The sequence below is a fragment of the Neophocaena asiaeorientalis genome, unplaced genomic scaffold (genome assembly GCF_003031525.2).
Source record: "Neophocaena asiaeorientalis asiaeorientalis breed wild unplaced genomic scaffold, Neophocaena_asiaeorientalis_V1.1 scaffold202, whole genome shotgun sequence".
Lineage (NCBI taxonomy): Eukaryota > Metazoa > Chordata > Mammalia > Artiodactyla > Phocoenidae > Neophocaena > Neophocaena asiaeorientalis.
In genome coordinates this window covers 2,106,531-2,131,937 of record NW_020172627.1, presented here as the reverse complement: position 1 = coordinate 2,131,937, position 25,407 = coordinate 2,106,531, and the positions used below count along the sequence as shown (strand labels likewise).

General features: G+C 37.8%; 1 protein-coding gene across 7 annotated transcripts in view; it reads right to left on the bottom strand.

Moving 5' to 3' along the window:
• MARCHF8 (membrane associated ring-CH-type finger 8) overlaps positions 1–25,407 on the bottom strand; it is a 109,869-nt gene that overhangs the window by 70,896 nt on the left and 13,566 nt on the right. Inside the window, exon 2 of one of the 7 annotated variants that reach the window (XM_024739121.1) lies at positions 25,210–25,278. The exons of 4 other annotated variants lie outside the window; for them this stretch is intronic. The gene's annotated coding sequence lies outside the window, so the exon portion shown is untranslated. Of the gene's footprint in view, positions 1–752; positions 777–24,470; positions 24,613–25,209; positions 25,279–25,407 lie in introns of those variants that run through there. 2 more of the 7 variants (XM_024739122.1, XM_024739123.1) reach the window with 2 other exon arrangements.

Sequence of the window (25,407 nt, the reverse complement as noted above, 5' to 3'; positions counted from 1 at the left end):
CTAAACAAAATTCTTGGAAGATGTACTCTATCAAAATAAAGGACTAAATCAAGGAAGAGAAAAACACAGAATACACAAAACCGTCATTATAACTTAGGAGAAGCACAAAGTGCAAGTTCCAGGATTGTACCTGCACAGCAGGCCTAAAGACTACTGGTACAAAGTGGAGCAGACATATGGAACACTTCCAGGGGCAGGTCTCCAGAACACAAGAAGTCTCAACAGGGAAGATGGAGTGACAGATAATATCATGGACACCTTAGAAGAATTAAGGATAAGTATAATAATGATCATACAAGTAAAAACATAAAGTAACAACAACAAAACTATAGTAGAAAGAAAATGTAATCATTTGTATCTAAAATGAACAATATTTCAATACTGATAATGGTGTAAACATTTTAACAATATAAACAACTTCGTGGAAACAACTTTGTGACATAACCAAATCTGAAGGATGGAGAAGAGAGATGGGGTATAAAAGGAAGTCAAGAAATAATGTCTAATATTTGTAAGTCAAGAAATAGTATAAGCATATTATCTGAAAACATGGAGGCAACAATCAGAAGATACAAATATGGCATATACATAGCTGCCTCTGTGGAACAGGACAAGGGCTGTGAAGGAGTGGAGCAAAGGACTACTGGTTTTCATTACAGGACTTTGGGTACTACCATCTCCTAACCACAGTTCTAAAATTCAGAAAAATACCAAAACAAAGCAAAACAAAACCCTAACTTTTCTTTACTTACATTTAACATTAAGATCTAATCTTAGGGCTTCCCTGGTGGCGCAGTGTTTGGGAGTCCGCCTGCCAATGCAGGGGACACAGGTTCTTGCCCCGGTCCAGGAAGATCCCACATGCCACGGAGCGGCTAGGTCTGTGAGCCAGGGCCGCTGAGCCTGCACTCCGCAAGGGGAGAGGCCACAGCAGTGGGAGGCCCGCGTACCGAAAAAAAAAAAAAAAAAGATCTAATCTTATATAAACTCTCTGGGGGCCAAAACCTGACCTGAACTGACAGGAAGCTATTTATAGTCTCTACTTATGCAACTCAGTATAAATATTATGCTTCAATGAAGAAATATGAATGTGTTTTACAGGTATAACCCCAAGAAGAGTACTCACTAATAAATACTATATATAGACTTTCTAAAATCTGAAAATTTCTGAAGTCTAAAATATTTCTGACCTAAGAATTTTAGATGAGAGAGTTTGGGCCTCCATTTCACTTTTCAAAAAGCTATGTGCATTTATTACTTTTTTCATTTTGAAAATATTCAGAAGAAATAAATGGAGAGAAAGTATAAAGAGAAAACAGACAGGAAACTCATGTGACCTTAAATGGAGCAATACCTGTACCACATATTTTCCAAATGTGGCATTATACCTGGGTCACTATTTAGGTGCTGAATAAGGAAATTCCCTCTCTCATCGAAAATTTTAAAGAGGAAAAAGAATCAGAGAAAACTTCATTTGATTCATCATTCAACTCCTGGGATAACCGCATCTATCCTGCTTTCCTAGAGCAAGACAGAGCTCTTCTTCCATACCCTCGAGCTCTTCTACACTCACCTTCAACATTTCTTTACCTCCCACGCACGTTTCATCTCACTGCAATCTGGCTTCAGTATAGTAAGGTTAACAGCACTCTCCATGGCTGTTAAGCCTAAAGGACATTTTCTGGGCCCATGTAATTTGACTTGAAATATTTACTCATTCGCACAACAGTAAATATTAGGATTCCTCAAAGCTCCAGTTTACCCTCTCCTCTTCTCATTCTGTGTTCCCTTTTCCTGAGTTATCTAATCCACATCTTTGGCTTCAGTGACCACCTTTGCGCATTTTTACTCAAAAAGAAAATACTGATAAATCAGACTTGATCAAATTTAAGACTTTTGTGCTTTTAAAAGGCACCATTAAGAAAACTGAAAAGATGGACTGGGGAAAAAAACGTGACAATCATCTGTCTGATAAAAGACTTGTATCCATAATATCTAAAGAACTCCTACAACTCAAGAAGACAACCCAATTTAAAGATGGGCAAGGGCTTCCCTGGTGGGGCAGTGGTTCAGAGTCCACCTGCCGATACAGGGGACGCGGATTCATGCCCCGGTCCGGGAAGATCCCACATGCCGCAGAGCAGCTGCGCCCGTGAGCCATGGCCGCGGAGCCTGCGCGTCCGGAGCCTGTGCTCCGCAACGGGAGAGGCCACAGAAGTGAGAGGCCCGCATACCGCAAAAAAAAAAAAAAAGATGGGCAAAAGTTTTTAATAGCCATTTCACCAAAGAGGATAAATGAATAGCTAGTAAGCTCATGAAATGATCTGCAAATTAAAACCACAATGAGATAATACTATATCCCCCCTAGAAGAGCTATAATCAAAGAGACAGTCAATATCAACTATAGGATGTAGAGAAACTGGAGCCCTCATATACTGCCCTTGAGAATGTGAAGTGGTATAGAAACCTTGGAAAACAGTTTGGCAGTTTCTTAATAAGTCAAGCATAAACTTATCATACAACCCAGCAATTCCACTCCTGGGAACTGACTCAAGAGACATAAAGACATATGTCCTCTGTGGACGTATTGTATATGAATGTTCACAGTAGCATTATTCATAACAGCCAAAAACTGGAAACGTTCCAAATGTCCATCAATATATAGACAAAATGTGGCATCTCCATACAATGGAATACTACTTAGCAATTAAAAAGAACAAACCAATGATAAATGTTACAACATGGATGAACTTCAAAAACATTATGTAAAGTGAAAGGAGTCAGACACAAAAGACTACAAACTGTATGATTCTGTTTTCATGATGTTTCTTGAAAAGGCAAATTCATAGGGACAGAAAGCAGATCAGTGGGTTAGGGCAGGAATAGGCATCAACTGCAAACATGCACGAGGGAACTTCTGGGGGCAATCAAATGGATGCACAACTCTAAATTTACTAACCTCACTGAGGGTGTACTTACAATGAGTGAATTATACTGCATCTAAGTTATTCCTCAAGATGCTCATCTTATGCAGCCTAAGAGGCCCTATGTGGTTTGACCCCTATTTATCTGTCCAACCCCATTTTGTACTACCCTCTCCCACTACAGTCTAGCAACAGTGGCCTTCTTTCAGTCTCCTAAGACTTTGCAGCTCCTTCTACCACAGGGCCTTCATGTATGCTGTTCCCTACCTACAATGCTCTTCCTGCCCCTCATGATCTAACTAACATCTGACCATCCTCAGGAAATCCCACATTTATTGGTCTTTACAGCATCAATGAAGAACCTCTACTTCATTAGCAATTATCACAATTGGAATTTTACACTTATTGAATTCTTTAATTAATGACGTTCTCATTAATTAAATTAATTCTTTAATTAATGACGTTTAGGCTGTAAGCTCCCTAAAGGCAGAGATCCTATCTCATTTTGCTCACCCTGTATCAGCACTCTCTAGCCCAATGCAATCACATAAAATCCATTCAGTAAATACTGACTGAACCAATCTTTCTCAGACAGGAGCCAGAACTAGCTGGGAATTTCACTTGTAACTCAAACTATAACCAATACTGTTCACTGTCTCAAATGCTGATTAAGTAGCATAGTGGAAATTTAGACAACACAAACAAAAATTCGGTATTTTTCATCCCTTTACAATTCATCTCAAATGGGAAGAAACAACTGATCTTTAAATATCTGCAGCAGATTGACCACATCCGACTAAGCCCAAAATTGTAATGGAATTCAAAATGCAATCCAAGTATTTTTAAGAATAATTCTAAAAGGCCACAATTATAAGTTGTTAAGAATTGCTGATAAAAGCTCTTTTAAGACAGAGGAAAACTTAAGTTTCATAAGTTACAGATAAGTAACTTCAATCTTTGAGTCAAAAATCCAATGAAGAAAAAAAAATCCAATGAAGAACAAGTAGCAAGTTAATAAGGACATATCTACAGAGTCAAAGAAGGGCATAAAACATGCTATCACACTAACGGTATCACCTCATAGCCTTTTCCCTTCACTCAACCAGGAAAGAAAGCTCTCTCACAAGCAACTCACATCTGGCCACTGCCTTGCCCTCACTAGACCAACAGGTATCAAGGCACAAACCTTAAAGTATCAAACTTACCCTACTCCCACTCTTTACTGAAATTAAGACCAAAATTAAAGTTCAGAGTTCTGAGAATTTTAGGGAAGATGACAGAGTAACACCACAAGGTCTCCATATGCCACCCACTAAAAAAGTCTGAGACAAAGCTTTGTTTGACTTGGTCTATTAACACTATTAGCTTCAAGAGCAATGAGCTTATTAAAAAAATATCAAAATGAATTTAAAAATTTAAATGCAACAGAATAAAGCAGTAACTACCAGAATATGTGTGTGCAATTACCAAAAGTGAAGAAAAAAATCATAAAATACACAAACATATCCCAAAGACTAAACAAATTTACTCAGAAACAGAAAAAAGATTCTGTTAGTTTTAAAATCCCCTAGGATACTTCAGAGTATGACTAGCAGTAATAAAGAGTAACATCAATGTTACATAAAAAATAACAAATAAGCAATGCTGAGGATAACTAGAAAATGAAATCCAAAGTATAAACAGTTTAAAAGTGATAAAGCAAGAGAAACAAACTGAGAAGTACAGAAATACCATCTTTGAATAATAATGCTGGAGGAAAAACACAACAGATGAAAGCATCTGAAAACTGTAAGTGTTTCACATGCATTATCTCATTTGATTCTCACAGCAGTACCAGAGGGTAGAGGAACTGTCTTATCTCCAATTCACACATGGCTTAGAGAAGTTAAGCAACTTGCCTAAGGTTTCTTAGCCATATTTCACTAAATATATAGTAGCCTGTGGTGACTTACAAGGTGAATCTAAAATATGTAGGTTTTTTCTTTGTCATTTCACTGTAGCACAGCTGTTGGAAAGAAAAAGATAAATCCTGGTGTGTTGCTTGCTGGCTTTGTTATGGTAAAGATTTATTATGATCACCATGGATACAAACAATAACACGAAATCCGCATTTGAAGTATTAAATAGTAACATGCTTTCTGCTGCAATTTTGTCTACATGGAGGGACATTTGACCAAATGGGTATACATGCTAAAAATTTGACAAAAATAATAATTTTAGATATTTCAATGCAGTAAGATGTGCCTGAAATAGCTCGGTCCAACTTATACCAAATATTTAACTTTATCATTTCGAGTTGACTTGCAAATTTATATCACAAGCCACAGAAAAATATTGCATTTTAAAATTATAGTCCATATTCTTAAACTATTATATGTTATAAATTACATATATAATAACATAACCTTAAACTATTGTAACTATATAAAACTAAAGCTCTGTCTTTAAACTACTCCAGTAGATTATTCAAGGTAATTTTCTAACCTGCAACCTCAAAGGCTGGAGCCAAGAAGAGAGACAGAGTGGACTCCAAGTATGTCCAGCAATGCTGCCCAGTGGGAGAATGGGCCACTAAGGAAAACTGAGGGAGCCTGGTGCTGGAAGTCCCAAGCCAAATGTAAGTGCTTGGCCAGGAGAGAGGAGAGTGCTGCAGACTGAAGGCTGCTGTGCGCAATTGAGAATCTCAAGGAGCAGAGTAAGAGAGGAGCAGGCCAAGGCTGAGAGCCAGTGAGTGAGAAGATAACGTGGGGCAGGTGGGACTCAGCTCCAGACAGTGTGTGTCATCTGTGACTTCTCCAGTGGCTCAGGGAGACCTCAGCAGAACCACTCCACTATGTGTGTGAATTAGGTGAACCAGGGATGATTACAAGGAAAAGGGCCTATGATGTCTTAATCTTCCAGAAGATTCTGAACCTGAAGAAAGTGAAGGAGGAATACCCATGGGCATTTTTCAGGACAAATACAAGAATACTGAAAACACTAGTAGTTAACAAAAGGAAAAGAGGAGATTTGTTGGGGTTCTTTCAGCATTTCACTTCTGAGAAAGGGAAGTGCGAGTCTCATGGACCTAAGAGATGGAAAATACCTTCAATGAAGTACAGAACTAGTCTACTTCCTCCAGTTCCTCCACGTGCCCTTTAATGCTTGTCTTGCAGAGAAAAATCTGATCTTTACAGATGAGGAAAGGGGGATGGAGGAAAAGTCAAGGCTGCAGCAGCCCAGACTCCCCTCCTGGACATTCACCACACCGTAATGGAGTGACCTGCTTACATTTTTGCCTCCTTCACTGGACTGTGGGATCCTTGAGGGTTCAGTAATGAAGCCAGAATTAGAATTACAGGGATAAATCCCTGCCATTAGTCACAGGATGTTTCTGTTTGCCACTGCTGGGTAACAAACTATCCCAAACTTTGCTGCTTAAGCAGCAACAATTTCCTATTTCTCACAGTTCCATGGGTTGACTGGGCAGCTCTTCTGCTGCTCTTACCTGACTTACTCGTGCTGCTGCACTGGGCCCAGGTCAACTGGGGACTGGGCTCGGTGAGGAAGGCTGGGCCTCCCTTTCCACGTGGCCTTCCTCACAGCCTTCTTCACATAATGGAAGCAGCATACCAAGAGAGCTGGCCCACTATGCCCCACTAGCCAGTTCAAGCCACATGGCAAAGCCCAGTACCGAGGGTATGGAAACAGACTCTACCATTTGATGGGAGAAACAAGCAGACCCACATTGCAAAGGGGCAGAGGCATGGGGAGGTGGTTCACTGGGGGCTACTATGTACCAATTTACCACAAATTGTTTTTGCTATTTTTCTCTCTGATAATAATTATTTTTATTGGTAGAATTTTTTATTATAAAGTGTTTTTACACCTATTACAACTAAAAATAATGTTCTCTTTTTAAATACATTTATTTATTATCTTTTTATTTATTTTTGGCTGCATTGGGTCTTCATTGCTGCACGCGGGCTTTCTCTAGTCGCAGTCAGCAGGGGCTACTCTTCGTTGCGGTGTGCGGGCTTCTCACTGCGGTGGCTTCTCTTGTTGCAGAGCACAGGCTCTGGGCACGTGGGCTTCAGTAGTTGTGGCACATAGGCTCAGTAGTTGTGGCTCGCGGGCTCTAGAGCGCAGGCTCAGTAGTTGTGGCACACGGGCTTAGTCGCTCCGTGGCATGTGAGACCTTCCTAGACCAGGGCTCGAACTTGTGTCTCCTGCACTGGCAGGCGGATTCTCAACCACTGCGCCACCAGGGAAGTCCCAATTATGTTGTTTAATTTGAAATGTGGAGGGAAAAGTTACTGGGCTGTATTTCTACTTCAAAATAATGGATCCAAAAATATTTCAAGGCTTAAAGACTAGAATTACTACTGGCAGCAACTCACATCATTTGAAGATCTCATGTTTCTTCACAAACATATGAAACATATAGATCTTTTGAAGCAAATTCATTAAACTGATAGAAGAAAGAATCCTGACCATATTTTATAACAGAAAAACCTAAGGCAGCTATATTTTATTTGAAATGTTTCCTGCAAGAATTCTCATCACATCACACTATGTAACGTAGCACACAATGCCCTGCACCAGCCAGCTGTCATCCCAGGCTGGAGCAAGCATCTTCTCTACTTAACGCAGTAAAGTAGAGAAACCAGAGAGGGGCTTGTCTCACCATCCAAGAAGTATCTGTCCAGCCAGGACAAATCTTCCCGAAGACCCCTGCCCATGTCACGGTCAACTCCACCCTTGTTCATTCTGATCCACCCCCTCTTGGGATGCTGTTCACACTCTGCACACCAGGGCAAAAACTCCCTGGCCTTCAGAGCACATCTCAAAGCTTATCTCCTCTGTGAGCAAAGAAACACCAAAACAAGCTCCCCCACCCCTACCTTACCACCCACAACACATACCCAATATTCTTTATAGTTTGACATTTAATTATACACAAAACGGTCCTTCAGTATATGTGTTGGCTAATTTTATGTGTCAACTTGAATAGGCCACAGTACCCAGATATTTGGTCAAACATTATTCTAGAGGTTTCTGTGAAGGTATATTTTTAGATATGATTAACAATTAAATCAGCAGACTTTGTGTAAAGGAGATTACCCTCCATAATGTGGGTAGGCCTCATCTAATCATCTGAAGGCCTTAACAAAACAAACAAAAAAACAACAAAAAAAACCTTGACCTCCCCTGGAAGAAGAGGGTGTCTGCCAGCAGACCTGTGGTCTCAAACTCCAGATTCAACTCTTCTCTGGGTCCCCAGCCTGCCAGCCTACCCTGCAGGTTTTGGACTTGGCAGCCTCTACAATTGCATGAGCCAACTTCTTAAAATCAATCAATAAAAATCTCTCTCTATCCATCTGCCTATGTATATACTATTGCTTCTATTTCTTTGGAGAACCCTAACACAAAATACTATCTAGTTATAGACTATTCCCTACAGTGTATAAAGCTTGGCCTACTTAAAAGGCTGAATTCTCTCTGGACCATTACATATTTTTTTAGCATTCCTTATAGTGGTCTGGATTATAATATATTTCTTTAGTATTCCCTACAATGTTCTGTATAGAGCAGGGGTGAAATACTTCTAAAATGTTAACTGGTGGGTTTTTTTATATATAATTAATTTATTAATTAATTTATTTATTTTTGGTTGCAATGGGTCTTCGATGCTGCACGCGGGCCTTCTCCAGTTGCAGCGAGCGGGGGCTACTCTTCGCTGCGGTGGCTTCTCTTGTTGCAGAGCACAGGCCCTAGGCGCACAGGCTTCAGTAGTTGTGGCACATGGGCTCAGTAGTTGTGGCTCGTGGGCTCAGTAGTTGTGGCTCACGGGCTCTAGAGCACAGGCTCAGTAGTTGTGGCGCACAGGCTTAGCTGCTCCGCAGCATGTGGGATCTTCCGGGACCAGGGATCGAATCTGTGTCCCCTGCAATGGCAGGCAGATTCTTAACCACTGCACCACCAGGGAAGCCCTAACTGGTGTTTCTTTATGACTAAACCTTGAATCCTTCCAGTTTCCTAACCTTTCGGCCCCAATTACTGTGATTTGCATGGTAATGCATAACAACCCATAAGTTGAAAAAAGAAAGCAACATTGGCCCCAGAGGAAAATGGTCCCAGAGCCAAGTCTGCAGAACAAGGCAGAATCAGAAAGTCTAGCTTTGATCCTTGCCCCCTCCGGTCTATGCCTCTCTCTCCCACACTCCATTTAAAATATATAAGCAGTGTGCGTGCACGAATGCACACATGTACACATTTGTTTCTGCCTCCCAACACCGTCTTAGATGAATGGCAGCACACTGTATACAATTTTCTTTCCTTGCTTTTTACTCTTCCTGTTGCTTCCTGGAGATCATTCACCCCAAGTATATAGAGACATTCTTTATGCCTTTTTGCAGCTATATCATATTCCACTGTGTGAATGTGCTGTAGTTTATTCAACCAGTCCCATATTAATAGACATTTTGGTTGTCTTTAGTCTCTTGTTATTACAGATAGTACTGTATCTAATACCTGGTATGTATGTTTGTTTGTTTTTTTTAATTTTGCCACCCTATGGGGGATTTCAATTTTAAGTAGAATAACTTGCATTCAGGAAGCATTCAGATGCAAAATTACTGCTGCTGATGGATTATTCTGCTAGTAGTGGGGAATTCAGGAGACCAGTCTTTTGACCAAAGTTTGGAGTCTTTTCTTTGAGTATGGGTCCACTGATTGGAGTTCTAGATCATTGTTCTTGTATTAGCTATATCCATACAGTAACTTCTGTATTTTCCAGTTTCAATTTCTTTAAAGTAGATTGAGACTTCGGAAACTTTTGAAGCAATCCGAGCACAGAATTATAGTCTTTTAGAGTGTTTTTTCCTGGTCTTTTGTAATTGTTTTACTTATAACCAATCTGTCAAAAAATTTTAAGGAAAATAATATGCCTTTATGGATAATTTCCAAAGTATTTAACTTATTTTTTATGGAAATAGTAACTTCTTATTTTTGCAGCCACATTTTCGCTCATTTGTGATTAGTTTACATAGTGTTAAATTCAATTATACAATTGCAATAACAAGTACAGCCAACATAAACAGGTTTGGGTATGTTAAAAGAAAAATTTCCACAGACAATTTACTGATCTATTAGGCTTTCATTTCAATGATTCACAAATTGGGCAGCACCCCGTCTAGCAGAAAGGAGCTCCGGTGAACTAAGCGAGAGATTTTTATAAACCAAAGTGAGCAGGAACAAGGAAGCTATACTGGGCATTTGCTGATTGGTTAAAGCAGGTTACTTCCCTTATGTGGAGCAAAGGGAAGCCTTGGAGCCAGGTAAGGTAACTTGTGTTGAGCAGGCAATGCTGATTGGTTGACCTAGGCCTTCCTTTTCTGGGAGAGTCAAGTGCAGAAATTTAGTGAAGTTTTGGTTTCCTGACATGGGGTTTAGAATGAGCGACTCCATCTTGGGCCTAATCTGGTTACTTCAGCAGGTATAAACAGATTTTTTATATGCTCATAACTCAGCTGGTGGGAGCAGACATGTACATATTGCTGAGAGTAGCTTACTAAATGTGACCATTCTGTATGTTCTGAGCATTAGCTAATATATTTTAGGAAGGGAATGGATAGCATCAATCCACTTCTAAAATTTCCTGTTTCCCTGTAGGGGCCTGGTATTTATAGGTGCTCAGAAAACATTAGATGAGCTATTTCAGTGTCTGCAGGTCATGCTGGCTTTCTTATCCCTATGAAAATAGATGCCTGTCCATTTCTTTGGTTCAGATATGTTATGTGTCTTCTCAAAGAGAAGGGATTTATAATGAGGTAAAAATCTCTGAGAAGCGATAGTTAACTTTAAAAACAAATAACTGTTTCCTGATTTACACTTATATCACTTTTAAATTAGGTCTTGGGTTACTATTTTGATGACTGACTGAAACATGTTTTTCTAACTATAGTTTTTGTTACTGGAAAGTGCTATCTAGAGGAAGAAAACTAAAAAGAATAGGTTTCAGGATCACAGAACAAACAGTAAACCTAAGATTTTTACATTCTACCACCTGTGTGCAAATTAATATTAAAATTGAAATCCTCCTATAGGGTGGCAAAATTTAAAAAAAATACAGACGTACCAGGTATTAAATACAGTACTATCTGTAATAGCAAGAGACTAAAGACAACCAAAATGTCTATTAATATGGGACTGGTTGAATAAACTACAGCACATTCACACAGTGGAATATGATATAGCTGCAAAAAGGCATAAAGAATGTCTCTACATACTTGTGGTGAGTGATATCCAGGAAACAGCAGAAGGAGTAAAAAGCAAGGAAAGAAAATTGTATAGTGTGCTGCCATTCATCTAAGACGGTGTTGGGAGGCAGAAACAAATGTGTACATGTGTGCATTCGTGCACACACACTTGCTTATATATTTCAAATGGAGTGTGGGAGAGAGAGGCATAGACCGGAGGGGACAAGGATCGAAGCTAGACGTTTTGATTCTGCCTTGTTCTGCAGATTTGGCTCTGGGACCATCTACGTGTTTTCCATAATTATTAACAACAACGACAAAATCAAAAAAAATTCAAAAGCGAATGAAACAAAGCTAAATATTTATTGAACTGCTGGTGTAACCAAGCAAAAAGGAATTATTTCAAATAATGTAAAACACAATTTCACAGTACATCCCTAGAGGAAACTATCCTAAGAATAAAAAGGATGGGAGAAAATGTTTTTGAATTCTTAAATGGTATTCAGTAATCATATTGTTAGTATAATACTGATAACTAAGTACCATTACTTATTATCAATAAGTATCAATATTATTATGGACCAAGATTTTCAGCAAATATAAAATCAAATAAGTTGAGTAGAATCCTCTATTTCTAAATTTAAGTTTGAAAAATCAGTATGAAACTCATGAAGTACTTTCTCTGAAAGCCTAGAAGCAACAACTGACCTGTGGTATCCAAACTGCGGTCTCTAAATACAACTTCCCATTAAAAGGAACCACAGCTCATTGAAGAAAGGGCTTATTCCAGAGCTACAGCTTGAAATATACAAGCTGAGCATGGACATCTTGTCACACCAGGAAGCAAGAAGCTATCAAAGCCATTCATATCAAAAGGACCCAGGAGCCAACCTGAAGGTGCTCTCACTGGCCAAAGAAGGGACAACTTGATCATCCATAAGAAAACAACTTGAGGGACTTCCCTGGTGGTGCAGTGGTTGAGAATCTGCCTGCCAATGCAGGGGACACGGGTTTGAGCCCTGGTCCAGGAAGATCCCACATGCCGCGGAGCAACTAAGCCCATGCACCACAACTACTGAGCCTGCGCTCTAGAGCCCGTAAGCCACAACTACGGAGCCCGCGTGCCACAACTTCTGAAGCCTGCGCGCCTAGAGCCCAAGCTCTGCAACAAGAGAAGCCACGCAATGAAAAAAATAACCCGCGCACCGCAATGAAGAGTAGCCCCCGCTCACCACAATTGGAGAAAGCCCACGCGCAGCAACTAAGACCCAACAACGAAGACCCAATGCAGCCAAAAATAAATAAATACATAAATTTATTTTTTAAAAATTTTTGATTATTAAAAAATAATCAAATGTGTAAAATTCATGCGTTCCTAACAATATTTTTAAAAATAAAGAAAAAAATCATTTGGCCATCTTTGGAGATATTAAGGTCCTTCCAAGAGTTATAAACAAAGGAAAAGAATCAGTCATTTAACCTGTTTTCCCTGTATGGACTGTACCTCCAGGTAACCAAATAGTTGATAAAGAGAAACTTCTCTATGGAAGTAAACTAAAAGCTAATAAATGAAGAGGGAATGATGAAACTAGAACAGCAACATCGTGCAAACCCCAATTAAATAATGCAAATTATAAGTGGCCACTAATATCACAAAGAAAAAACAACAATCAGACATTATGTGCTGTTGGAAACCACTGTCTATGAAACATTCTTGCAAAAAAGAAAAAAAGAACTTAAATCTCTAAAACTAACGGTGGGGTAGGAGGATGAACATGTTAAATGACACCACTGGGATGCATTCAGCAAAGTTCACAGTATGGGCAGTTCTACAAGATAAATGACAAGATTTATTCAGCAGACACATTTCAAGAACAAAGAAAATAAATAAGAAGGGGAAGCTATAGATTAAAAGATAATTTTAAGAAAACACATCAACTGAATGTAATGTATGGATGGACTATGATCAGATCCTGATTCAAACAAGTCAACTGAAAAAAAAATAGTATGAAATAACTTTGGAGTGACAGCAGTTCTACGGTCAATTCTAAGAAAACAGCCCTTACCTTTCAGTGAAAGTACTGAAATATTTAGATAAAATTATATGATAACTAGAATTTGCTTGAAATATGCAGTGGGAGAAGGAATACAAGGAAACAAAAGAGGCTGTGAGTGGATGCCAGCTGGGGGATGGACAAACAGTAGCTCATCATATTATTCCTCTACTTTTGTATATAACTGAAATTTTCCATAGTTAGGTTTTGAAAATTTGATGAATGACTGTATATCTATATGCTTTAAGTTACTGATAAAATGTTCATGGTATGCATAACTTTCCCCTTCTACAATTCTTTCAGCATAAGTGGCAATACTTGTACTCTTTCACTTGTCTCTCCTCTGCGGCACATGCCCCTTACTTCTCTGAACTATAAACTAAAAGCACAGAGCCTGCTACATAGGAGCTGCTCAATAAATGTTAAATGAATAAATTTCAGTTTGCTGTACATCTCCTCTGCTCTAGTAAACCCTCCAATAACTCTAATCTGTTAATTCAAGTTGTGATAAAGGATGAGAAAATAGAACCAAGTACAAATAAATAAGGTAAAAAAATCCAAAACCCTGCCCTTAACCTTTTAAATGTATATCCCACAAAAGATGCTCACTTTTTTTATTATAGTAAAAAACATGTAACAAAATTTATCAAATTAGCCATTTTTAGATGTACAGTTCAGTAGTGTTAAATATATTCACATTGTTGGGAAAAGATCTCCAGAGCGTTTTCAATTTGCAAAACTGAAACTCTGTATCCATTAAAAAAAAATGCAGTAAATTCACCAAACTTACTGTAGTAAGCATTTCACGATGTATGTAGGTCAATCATTTTGCTGTACACCTTAAACTTACACAGTGCTGTATGTCAATCATATCTCAATAAAACTGGAAGGAAAAAATAAGTCAATAGCAAATAAAAGATGCTTATTCTTAACACTTCCTACCCATTGCCTATTTTATCCTATATGTGTCTCTAGCTACCACAACAGCTTTTAAAGTATAATTCTTTTCACAATAAACTTTATGGATCACCAGCACAATAACAGCAGATTAAAAAAAAAAAGTCCTTAAAGGAAATGAGAGAGGTCAGAAGTACGGCTATGAACAGAAGATCCATATGAGCCTCTGTGCAGAGGACAGGGCTGGAATGTGGCTTCACAGTCACTCTGAATGGGAGTGAGGGGCCAGAAGAGGCAGGCCCACAGCTAAAGGAGGTCAAATGAGGCAGCACCAACTATGGAAGCAGTAGTCCTTTTGTGGCTGCAGTCATTAGGGGCTTACCACTCCTCTGGCCGCCCCAAAATAATGATGGCAAGACCGCTGGTAAGTACACAGTGCCAATCTAACAGATGCCTTAGATCAGGTAGTTAGGAAAGCACGGTGCCAAGCCTCATTTCACAGACTTTTAGTTAAATATGCCAATTCAGGCCTACAAAATAATAATAATGATTTAGCAATAAATCTAGTAAGAATAACCATAGTATAAGTGTTTAACAAATAAGAGAAAGTATCACTGATACTTTTCTGCCTGTTACTATAGTTTCAATTAACTTTGGTGGTTTTATTTTAGAAAGATGAACCCTGAGTAAATCACTACTTTGAAAATCACTTACATACAACATTATTCTTCCTAAGCATGACTCCCAGCTGAGCCTGCACTGGGACCACTCCAGGAAAGAAAGATAAGAGAGATTTTGCACATGACTGGGGTTACGGGCAGGGTCAGTCCTGCTAAAGGCCAGTTTACAAAAAAGTCTGGGAACTCTCAAAAAGGTGGGAGGACAGGGGGCAGGGCACGATTCATTCTAAAGCAACAGCCTGAGTTTAATCCAAAGAAAGCCATAGAGCATGAGAACACAATGTGGATTGGAGAACACGGTATCTGTCATTCACACTACACTGCATAAAACAAGGGAGTTGTAAATAGAGTTAAAGACACTTCTCAAAAAGACTCTGTAGCACAATGAAAGTTCAAGGATTTGGAAGCACAGGAAGCCAGCTGTTAGTCACAAAACTGAGAGTGGCATGGGTGATAATGACACTGCAGAACTCCTGCAAAAGGCTGAGGAATTGACAACATTGGATAGCTCCAGAAGGACTGAGAAGTGAAGGTAAAGTTAGAACCAGGAGGATAACAGATAAGCCAATCAAGAAATTACTAGAACCCCTTTCCCCTCACAAGGCCAGGTGAATAAAATGTGCCTGTAATGAGTACTTAAGTACTGGTACTCTGAAAAGTGGATAATGTTATCCAGGACAAAAGTGCACCCTATTTCCTGGCAGAATTCATATTCAAATGGCCTCATGAGGAAACTATCTTCAACTGAGGTCCTGTGGACTCTCACAGATTAAATCTGAAAAAAAAAAAAAAAAAGCTCAGATCAAAATTTACCATATACACGAAGAAATATATCTCTAAGAGTGACAATCACCAGAAATAACCAATAACAGAAACAATATTTGAAGAGATAAGAGCTGAGAATTTTCAAAAATGGACAAAAAATTTGGATCAAGATTCAAGAAACACAATGTATACCAACTAGTATAAACAAAAAGAACTGAACACCTAGACGCATTGTAGTAAACTGCAAAATAAAGCCAAAGAAGAGATTTCAAAACAGCCAAAGAGAAAAAGAACAGATTACAATTAGATTTGACTAGAGAATTCTCACCAGTAACAACAAAAGCCAGAAGACAGTAGAATATTATCTTCAAAATACAGAGAAAATGTAGCTGTCATCTAGTATTGTATGTCCAGCAAAACTATACTTCAAGAATGAAGATGAAATAAAGAATAAAAAGTAGCAGAAAGAGTTTATTGCCAGCATTCTTTCAATAAAGACACTCTGAGAAACTATGTCACAGAAAAGTAAAAAAAATCTCAAAAATGAGATCCGAGATGACAGAAGAAATGATATACAAGTACTGGTAAACATGGAAGTAAATAAATGTAAACAAACAATTCTCATGCTAAAAATAATATTAGCTTGCAATTCGTGGGTTTAAACGAAAAAAATTGAAATCTGAAAAACCAAAATGCTTAAGCGAGGGAGGAGTGGTCACTAGAGTTAAAACATTTTTAAGTATTTGTATTTCTTGGGGGGCAATTAAGATATTGATAACTTTCAGTTTTGTTAACTTAAAAGTCTATGGTATATGACCCAGCAATCCCATTACTGGGCATATACCCAGAGAAAACCATAATTCAAAAAGACACATGCACCCCAATATTCACTGCAGCACTATTTACAATAGCAGGTCACGGAAGCAACCTAAATGCCCATCGACAGACGAATGGATAAAGAAGATGTGGTACATATATACAACGGAATATTACTCAGCCATAAAAAGCAACAAAATTGGATCATTTGTAGAGATGTGGATGGACCTAGAGACTGTCATACAGAGTGAAGAAAGTCAGAAAGAGAAAAACAAATATCGTATATTAATTCATATATGTGGAATCTAGAAAAATGGTACAGATGAACCAGTTTGCAAGGCAGAAACAGACACAGATGTAGAGAACAAACGTATGGACACCAAGGGGGGAAAGTGGGGGGGGGGGAGTGGGGTGGGGGGGTGGGATGAATTGGGAGATTGGGATTGACATCTATACACTAATATGTATAAAATAGATAACTAATAAGAACCTGCTGTATAAAAAAAATCTCACTAAAATTAAAAAAATAATAATTAAAAAAGAAGTCTATGGTAGTATCTCAAGAATAAACCATGAAAAAACTCCCAAATTAATACAGAGGGAAAGCATCATAAGAAAAAAATAACTGCAAAAACCTTATTTTTTTTTAAAGGAGAACAAACAAGAAAAGAGAAAAAAAGGGGCACAGAAAAGTACAAACAGAAAATACAAAGAAAATGAACAGGCATCACTGCAAATACATCAATAATCATAATATACATAAATTAATTAAAATTGCCAAGTAAAAGACAGATTATAAGATTATTTTATAAAATATAAACAGCTCCAGTTATATACTGCTTAAGACATACGCAATGAATAATAACACAAAAAGTTGAAAATGAAAGGATTAAAAATATTAAGTATTAACCAAAAGAAAACAGGAATAGCTCTAATAATAATAATAATAAATAGGCCCATATCATCTGTTACCCACTGTGAGACAAAGCTGAGAAAACATGGTCTCAAGGAACGGAAATCTCAACTGAGAAATGAAAATTATGAAACAGAACTAAACAGAAATCCTAGAACTGAAAAGAATGAAAACTTAATGGATGATCTTAATAGTAGATTGGAGATGATGAAAGAGTTAGAGAACTGGAAAACAGACCAATATAAATTATCCAGGCTGAAAAATAGAGGAAAAAAAAGACTGTAGAAGAATGAACACACTCTCACAAACCTGTGAGATAATACCAAGCAGTGTAACATATATATAATTGGAGATATAGATGGGGAAGAGAGTGAAATTGGAGCAGAAAAAGTATTTGAAGGTACAATAGCCAAAAACCTCCCAAATCTGATGAAAAACACTGACTTATAAATCCAAGAAACTCAGTGAACCGTAAGTAGGATCAATATAAACAGAACTGCACCTGAGCATCATAAACTGCTGAAAACCAAAAATGAAGAGAGAAATCTTGAGAGCACCTAGAAAGAAATAATAACAATGACAACAATAACAGTAACAACAATATGAATGACCACTTTCTGTCAGAAAAAAGGAGCCAAAAAGCAATGAAATGACATCTATAATGCTGAAAGAATTCCATATGCAGCAAAAATATTCTCCAAAAATTAAGCAAAATAAAGATGTCCAGATAAACAAAAACTAAGGAAATTCATTCCCAGCAAATGACACCTGATAAAAACTAGAATCTACAAAAAGAAATGAAGGGTACCAGAGATGGAAAATATGCGGGTAAAAGAAGAACTATCATTTTCTCCTCAATTTCTTTAGAAGGTGCCGGCTGTTTAATGCAGGAAGTGTAACATTAGGGTACAATTGCCAGCTGTTTAATGCAGGAAGTGTAACATTAGGGTACAATGAAGGGTTATGTAAAATATATGAAAACAATAGCACAATGAACGTGATGGGAATGGAATTATATTGTTGCAAGGTGCTTCTTTTTTAAAAGAATCGGTAAAATATTAACTCTAAGAGTAGGAAAGACTGGAAATAAGTTAAGGATGCACGCTGCAATTGCAAATGCAACCACTAAAAAAAAGTTATTAAATGGAACATGATAAAAGTCAATAGAGTAATGGAATAAAAGAGTAACAGATAAAGAAAAAAAGAAAGATCTAAACCTAACTACAGCCAGTTCTCAATGTGCACAGTTATGTTCTATAAAGTTGCCACGAGCGTGGAATTAGTGAATACAGAACCATTGCTCCTAGGGGAAATACAAGGTTAGGTTCCTGGGAGCCTCTGGTCACAACACTTTAGTCAACCATCAATACATAACGTTGTTTTATGTTTGTTTCTGTTTAAAGACACCTTATTTAGCAAATATATTTTGTCCATCCATTAACACTGAACTCATGACCAACAGCACTTTAACTCCTGCCTGAAGGAGGTTTATCTAATAACATGCCTATTTTCTCTGTAAGGCATATTACAGCCTTCTTTACTTAGAAACACTAGACAGCACCTCAGCACTACACTTAGGGGTAGTTTTAAACAGTGATATAATATACAAAAAAGCACAAAAATGTGAAAAACATGGCACTGAATAGATCACAAAAAGGACACATGTTTACAGTATGAGAAATGAAACGAGAAGGCAGAGTTCGACTTTTCAACCTCAGTTGGGAGCCTGCATACTAGATGACTCAAAATCTCACTGTTCTGTGCATGTCCGTGAATGACCTTAAGAGCATTGTGAGCACTGACATTAGGATCAGAATTAAGTTTTAGTGAGTAGGCAAATTTGCAGATATATAATCCATGAATAATGAGAATCAACTGTGTATCAGTAAGTATTCAACATATTACATATAAAAGGACTAAATATTCCAATTAAAAAGTAGAGCTTGTCAGAATGGGGAGAAAGAAAAACAAAAAACACAAAAACCAAGACCCAACCATACCCTACAAGAGATACACTTTGAATATAAAGACACAGGTCTAAAGTAAAGAGAATGGAAAAAGAGAAACACAACTTTCCACAACTGACACAAGCTGAAATTTTAAAAACCTGAATAGCCATATATCTATTAAACAAATTGAACTGGTTAGTATACCCTTCTGGGAAAAGAAAACTCAAAGCTCAGATGGTTTCATTGGCGAATTCTATCAAACAATAAGGAAGAGAACAATTCCCAGCTCATTTTAGATGCTCTGCATAAACCTATAAACAAAATCAAAAAAAATTACAAAAAACTACAAATCATGAACATAGTTCATGAACCCAGATGAAAACATCCTTGGCGAACTAACGGAAAAATTGGCAACTTAAAAAAGAGTAATATATCATGACCAAGTGGGGTTTATCCCAGGAATATAAAGTTGGATTAACATCTCAAAGTCAGTGTCATGTAACATAATAACAGATGCAACAAAAGCACTTGCCAAAAATCAACATCCATTCTGAGCCTAAAAAATAAAAACCCTCAGCACACTAGAAACAGAGAAATTTCCTCAATCATATAAATCTACAGCAAATAACATACTTAATAGTGAAATCTTGAGGCCCTCCCCACTTGATTGGCAGCAAGACAAGAATGCCCACTCTTACCACTCGTATTCAACAACTGGACAGAAGGTCCTAGCCAGTGTAATATGGCAAGGAAAAGAAACATAAGGCCTAAAAATTGGAAAGGAAGGTATAAAACTGTTTCTTTTCACAGAGTACATAATTACTAACATAGAAATTTCTAGGAAATCTAAATTAGTCTAGCCAGATTAAGTCAATTTAGCAAGGCTGCAGGATGCAAGGTCATTTCACAAAATCCAAATGTATTTCTACATAATAGCAACAAAATGAAAGTGAAATTTTAAAAATTTATCTTAATGTCAAAGAGAAGATTAATTATGAATAATCTTAATGAAAGACACGCATGTCTCATATACTGAAACCTACAAAACACTGCTGAGAGAAATTAAATATCTAACTGTACAGAGACATACACCTTGTTTGTAATTTGGAAAATTCACTACTATAAAGATGTTGATTCTGCCCAAATGAGAAGTCCATTCATATTCCTACCAGATGTTTTTGTAGAAATTGGCCATTTGATTCTAAAATGTATAGGAAAATGCGAAGGATCTAAAACAGCCAAAACAATTTTCAAAAAAAATAAGTTGAAGGACTTACCTACACTTCAAGACTTATTATAAAGCCACAGTAATCATCAAAGTATGGTCCTGGCCTAAGGACAGACAAACATATCACAACAGAGAGTCCAGGAATAGACTCACACTTACATGGTCAACCGACTTTCAAAAGAGGCATCAAAGCAATTCAATAAGGAATGGAAATCCTTTTCAACAAATAGTGCTGGAACAACTGGATATCCATGTAGAAAAAAAGATAAACTTTAACCCTTAATCTGACATCATGAACAAAAAATAATTTGAGATGGATCATAGATCTTTTTTTAAATTTTCTGATGCATTTATTTTGAAGAACAGTCTTCTGACTTCAAAACAGAAAAAGTTCCATGCTCTGACTTTTATTTTTAATATGTTATTTTTCCAAGCCAGTTTCAAAGCAGCAAATTTTCATGAGACAGTAAACTTCAAAAGTTTAGTTCAGTACACACATCTATTTTTTCCTTCCAGTCTTATTGAGATATAATTGACATACAGCACTGTGTAAGTTTAAGGTGTACAACATAATGATTTGACTTACATACATCATAAAATGACAATAAGTTTAGTGAACATCTACCACCTCACACAGATAACAACATTAAAGAAATAGAAAAATATATTTTTCCCGTGTGATGAGAACTCTTAGGATTTACTCTCTTAACAACTTTCATATATAACACAGAGGAGTGTTAATTGTATTTATCATGTTGTACATCACATCCCTAGTACTTATTTATCTTATACATGAGTGTTTGTACCTTTTGACTATCTTCATCCAATTTTTCCCCCACCCCCGCCTCCAATAGCAACAAATCTCATCTCTTTTTCTATGAGTTTGTTTTCTACGAGTTTTTCTATGAACTTGTTTTTGAAGTATAATTGACCTACAACCCTATGTTGGCTCCTGGTACCCAACACAGTGATTCAATATTTCTATACATTTCAAAATGATCACCATGGTAAGTGTAGTTGTCATCTGTCACCACACAAAGATATTATATAATTACTGATTATATTCCCCACACTGTATATTTCATACCTGTGAGTCATTTATTTCGCAATTGAAAGTTTGTACCTCTTAATTTTAACCTAAAAGCCCAAACTATAAAACTCCTAGAAATAAACATAGGAGAATACCTTTACACCCTGTGTGTAAGCAAGATGCAAAAGCACATGACAAAATTCAACATAAGGAGGGACACCAGAATGTCTCCCCGTGGTGTTGGATTAACATTAGTAGTATCAATACAAAATCACAGTTTTTAATATATATAAGTAAAAAATGCAGATATATCTGTGCATGTGCATGTGTGTCTTACATACACACACAAACATATCTTAGCTCTGTCCACAGAAAGGGAGTAGAAGTAATGACACGCTAGTTGTACCCAACATGCACCCAGATCTTGTTCCCCACTAACAGGAACAAGGCTCCCTGGAGAAAAGCTGATTTGAGGGCTGAGGCACATAAAATGAGCCCAGAGCACCTTGTTGCATCAGAAAGCAAAAAAATGTTCAAAGAATTATGGTGACATATAAAAAGGAGACAGAAGCCAGCTTGAAAGGATTCACACTGACTAAGTCTGGGACAATTATCAAAATAATTAGAGTAATGAATCATAGGCCACTAAATAAGAACAGATCTATGAATAATTCAAATAAATAATCAAATAAATAAAGGGTGTGGAGCTCTTCTTTACAGCAGAACACCAACTAATAAATACAGAAGGAAGTATGGAGTTGGAAAATCATCACTGGATACTAAAACGTGTGGGTGAATATTCGATGAGGAACAGGATATTTATATAGTGTTAATAGTTATTAACTTCAAAGGGAAAATCTGTATCTTGGCAGTAGAGAAATCTGGCAAATATCAACTTCTCCAAGGGTCCAAAGTTATCACCAATACTGGAACAAACTAACGTCAGGTGGCTCTAAACTGTCTTGCACTGAGAACAATAAAAATCACTTTTGTGTTATTCCATCTACAATGTATAACCTGACTCTAACCATGCGGAAACTTCAGACAAATGCAAATTGAGGGATATTCTAGGAAAAAAACCCCAAAAAAACTGGTCCACAGTCTTCAAAAATGTTAATATCAAGAATGACAAAGACAGGTTGAGGAACTATTCCAAATCAAAAGAGACTAAATAAACATGACAACTAAATTCAGCATGATTCTGGATTGGACACTGGACAGAGAAAACACAAGAGCAATAAAGGACATTATAGGGACAACTGTTGAAAATGCTATATGAACTGTGAGTTAGACAACAGTACTGTATTAATTATTAAATTTTACTATGCTCATATAACAGAACGCCCCAGGTCTTAGGGTATACACAACGTAGACTCAAATGAATCAGAAAAAAATGCATTTATATATGCATAGAGAGAGAGTGATAAAGCTAATGGGGTAAATTTATAACAATTGGTGAATCTTAGTAAAGGATATATGGTAACTCTTTGTACTCTTACACTCCTTCTCTAAATTTGAAATCATATCAAAATTAAAAGTCACACATAAAGCAAAAGACGTAATCATAAAATTGGAACAGTGTTTCGCCAAACACGACAGAAAAGGTCACTTCCTTCAACATATAAATAAATTTTATAAAGGAATCAGAAGAAAAGGAGTAACACCCCAAAAGATTAATGGGAAAACAACATGTACAGCCAATTCGCAAAAGAGCCTAATGTACTTTTAAAGGAAAAAGAAAAACAGCAACAACAAAAAATAAACTTCATTAATAATTTAAACAGGCAAAGGAAGATGACAATGAGATGTCTTCCACCTGTTAAGTCAGTTATTTTCTTTTTTAAAACACTCAACATTGGCAAGAATGCCCTAAAATGGCCACTCAACACCCTGCTAGTGGGAATGTTAATTAGGAACTTTCAGCAATGCAGTTCAGCAATATAAGCCAAGAGCCTTAAAAATATCCATACCACTTCACCCAGGTTCATGACACTGTCCTAAAGAAATCATCTGGGGCTTCCCTGGTGGCGCAGTGGTTGGGAGTCCGCCTGCCGATGCAGGGGACACGGGTTCGTGCTCCGGTCCGGGAGGATTCCACGTGCCGCGGAGCAGCTGGGCCCGTGAGCCATGGCCGCTGAGCCTGCGCGTCCGGAGGCTGTGCTCCGCAACGGGAGAGGCCACAACAGTGAGAGGCCCGCGTACCGCAAGGAAAAAAAAAAGAAATCATCTGAACTGTGGATTCAAACGTATGCCCAAAGTTACTCATCAAAGGATATTTACAGTAGCAAAGTTCTTTAAAATAAGCTATATGTTAAGCAACAGGGAAATGGTTAAATAAATTGGGATATAACCATAAAATGCAACATGCAGTCCTTAAGAGTTGCTAAAAATGGAAAATGTCATGCAATGAATGTTAAGAGAATAAAACTTATAAAAATGGGCATTCAGGATGACCTTGATTAGATAAAAAACCATCAGTAAAGCCTAGAAAAAAGTACTAATAATGAAAATTGATTGTTTGAAAATGAATAAAACAAGGACTGTGAACACCTGTTCCAGTCTCGAGTTTATCTGTGAGATCTCTCCTTGCCCACCCCTCACCACCTGCCCCCACCCAAGACAGAGCTACCATTCCTTACATGGTGGTATCATTTGCAATTACCTTGTCTCACTCCCTCGGCACTCTGAGCATTTCTTGAGGTCGTGGCACCACCCCCCCAGATGCACTCATTAAACACTTGATGCTTCATATTTACAAATTCCTCCACCTCATTTCATACATGTAAAAAAATTACTGACTCTAGCTACTAAAGTCACCTCAAAATGGAAATCTAAATTGAATAAGGAAGTTCACCAAGATGCAGTTTCTCTTTTCTTTGCTTCTTTCAAATAAAAACATTGAGGGGAAAAGAGCTTTCTTTTGAAACTCCAGACTCCCAAGGCAGGCTTCAGACAACATGAAGACATCACATACCTGATTAGTGTTGTACGCTAGGACCACCGGTGTCATTGTCAGCTCAGTTTCATGTCAAAGAACATTTGTTTTTAAGTCTAATCATTAGCTGCCACCAAAAAACACACCCATCTGCATGTTGCAGTGCTCAGCCACTACCCAGGGCCACACCTGACTCCAGCCCTATTCCCCACTGATTCCACCTTCCACTTGGCAACTTTCCACCTAACTACCTGAGCAGAGCACAATTAGGAGGAAGAGGCTGTGACCAAGGCTGGCAACATGGAGAAACCAGATGGGAGTAGGATGGTCACAACTGTGGCAGGGGGCTGGCTGAGAGGCATTCGTAAGTCAGTGGTTTTCAACCAGGGTGATTTTGCCCCCCAGGAGACTTTTGGCAATGTCTTAGAGGTATTTCTCGTTGCCAGAACTGCCGGGAGGCTACTGGCATCTAGTGTGAAGAGGCCAAGAAAGCTGCTAAACATTCTAAACTGCACCAGACAGCTCCCACGACAAACTACCCACACACAAATGTCAGCAGCGCTGCAGACCAGGACACAGAGTGCGTAAAGGAGACCTGAAGTATTTTAGGAAATAAACACACACACACACACACACACACACACACACACACACACACACACACAACCTCCTCAACCAGATGCTAAGGCAGGATGAGATAGTTGTTCCTTTGGACCAAAATTCTACCGCAGGAGCTGGGAACAAGAACATTATAATTTAATAAAAGTAATAAGAATACCTTTTTCTCCCCAACGGCTTGCTCTGCCACATATCATATATTTCTTCAAAGACTGCCTCACAGCAGAAACTGTAAGAAGATAATACTATCAAAATTGCCCAGACTGGTAAACATCTCCAGAGAAGTTGGCAATGCACCCACATAGCTGATGACAAATTTAGCTGCATATCTCAAGGACCTAAGAACCCAAACTCACAG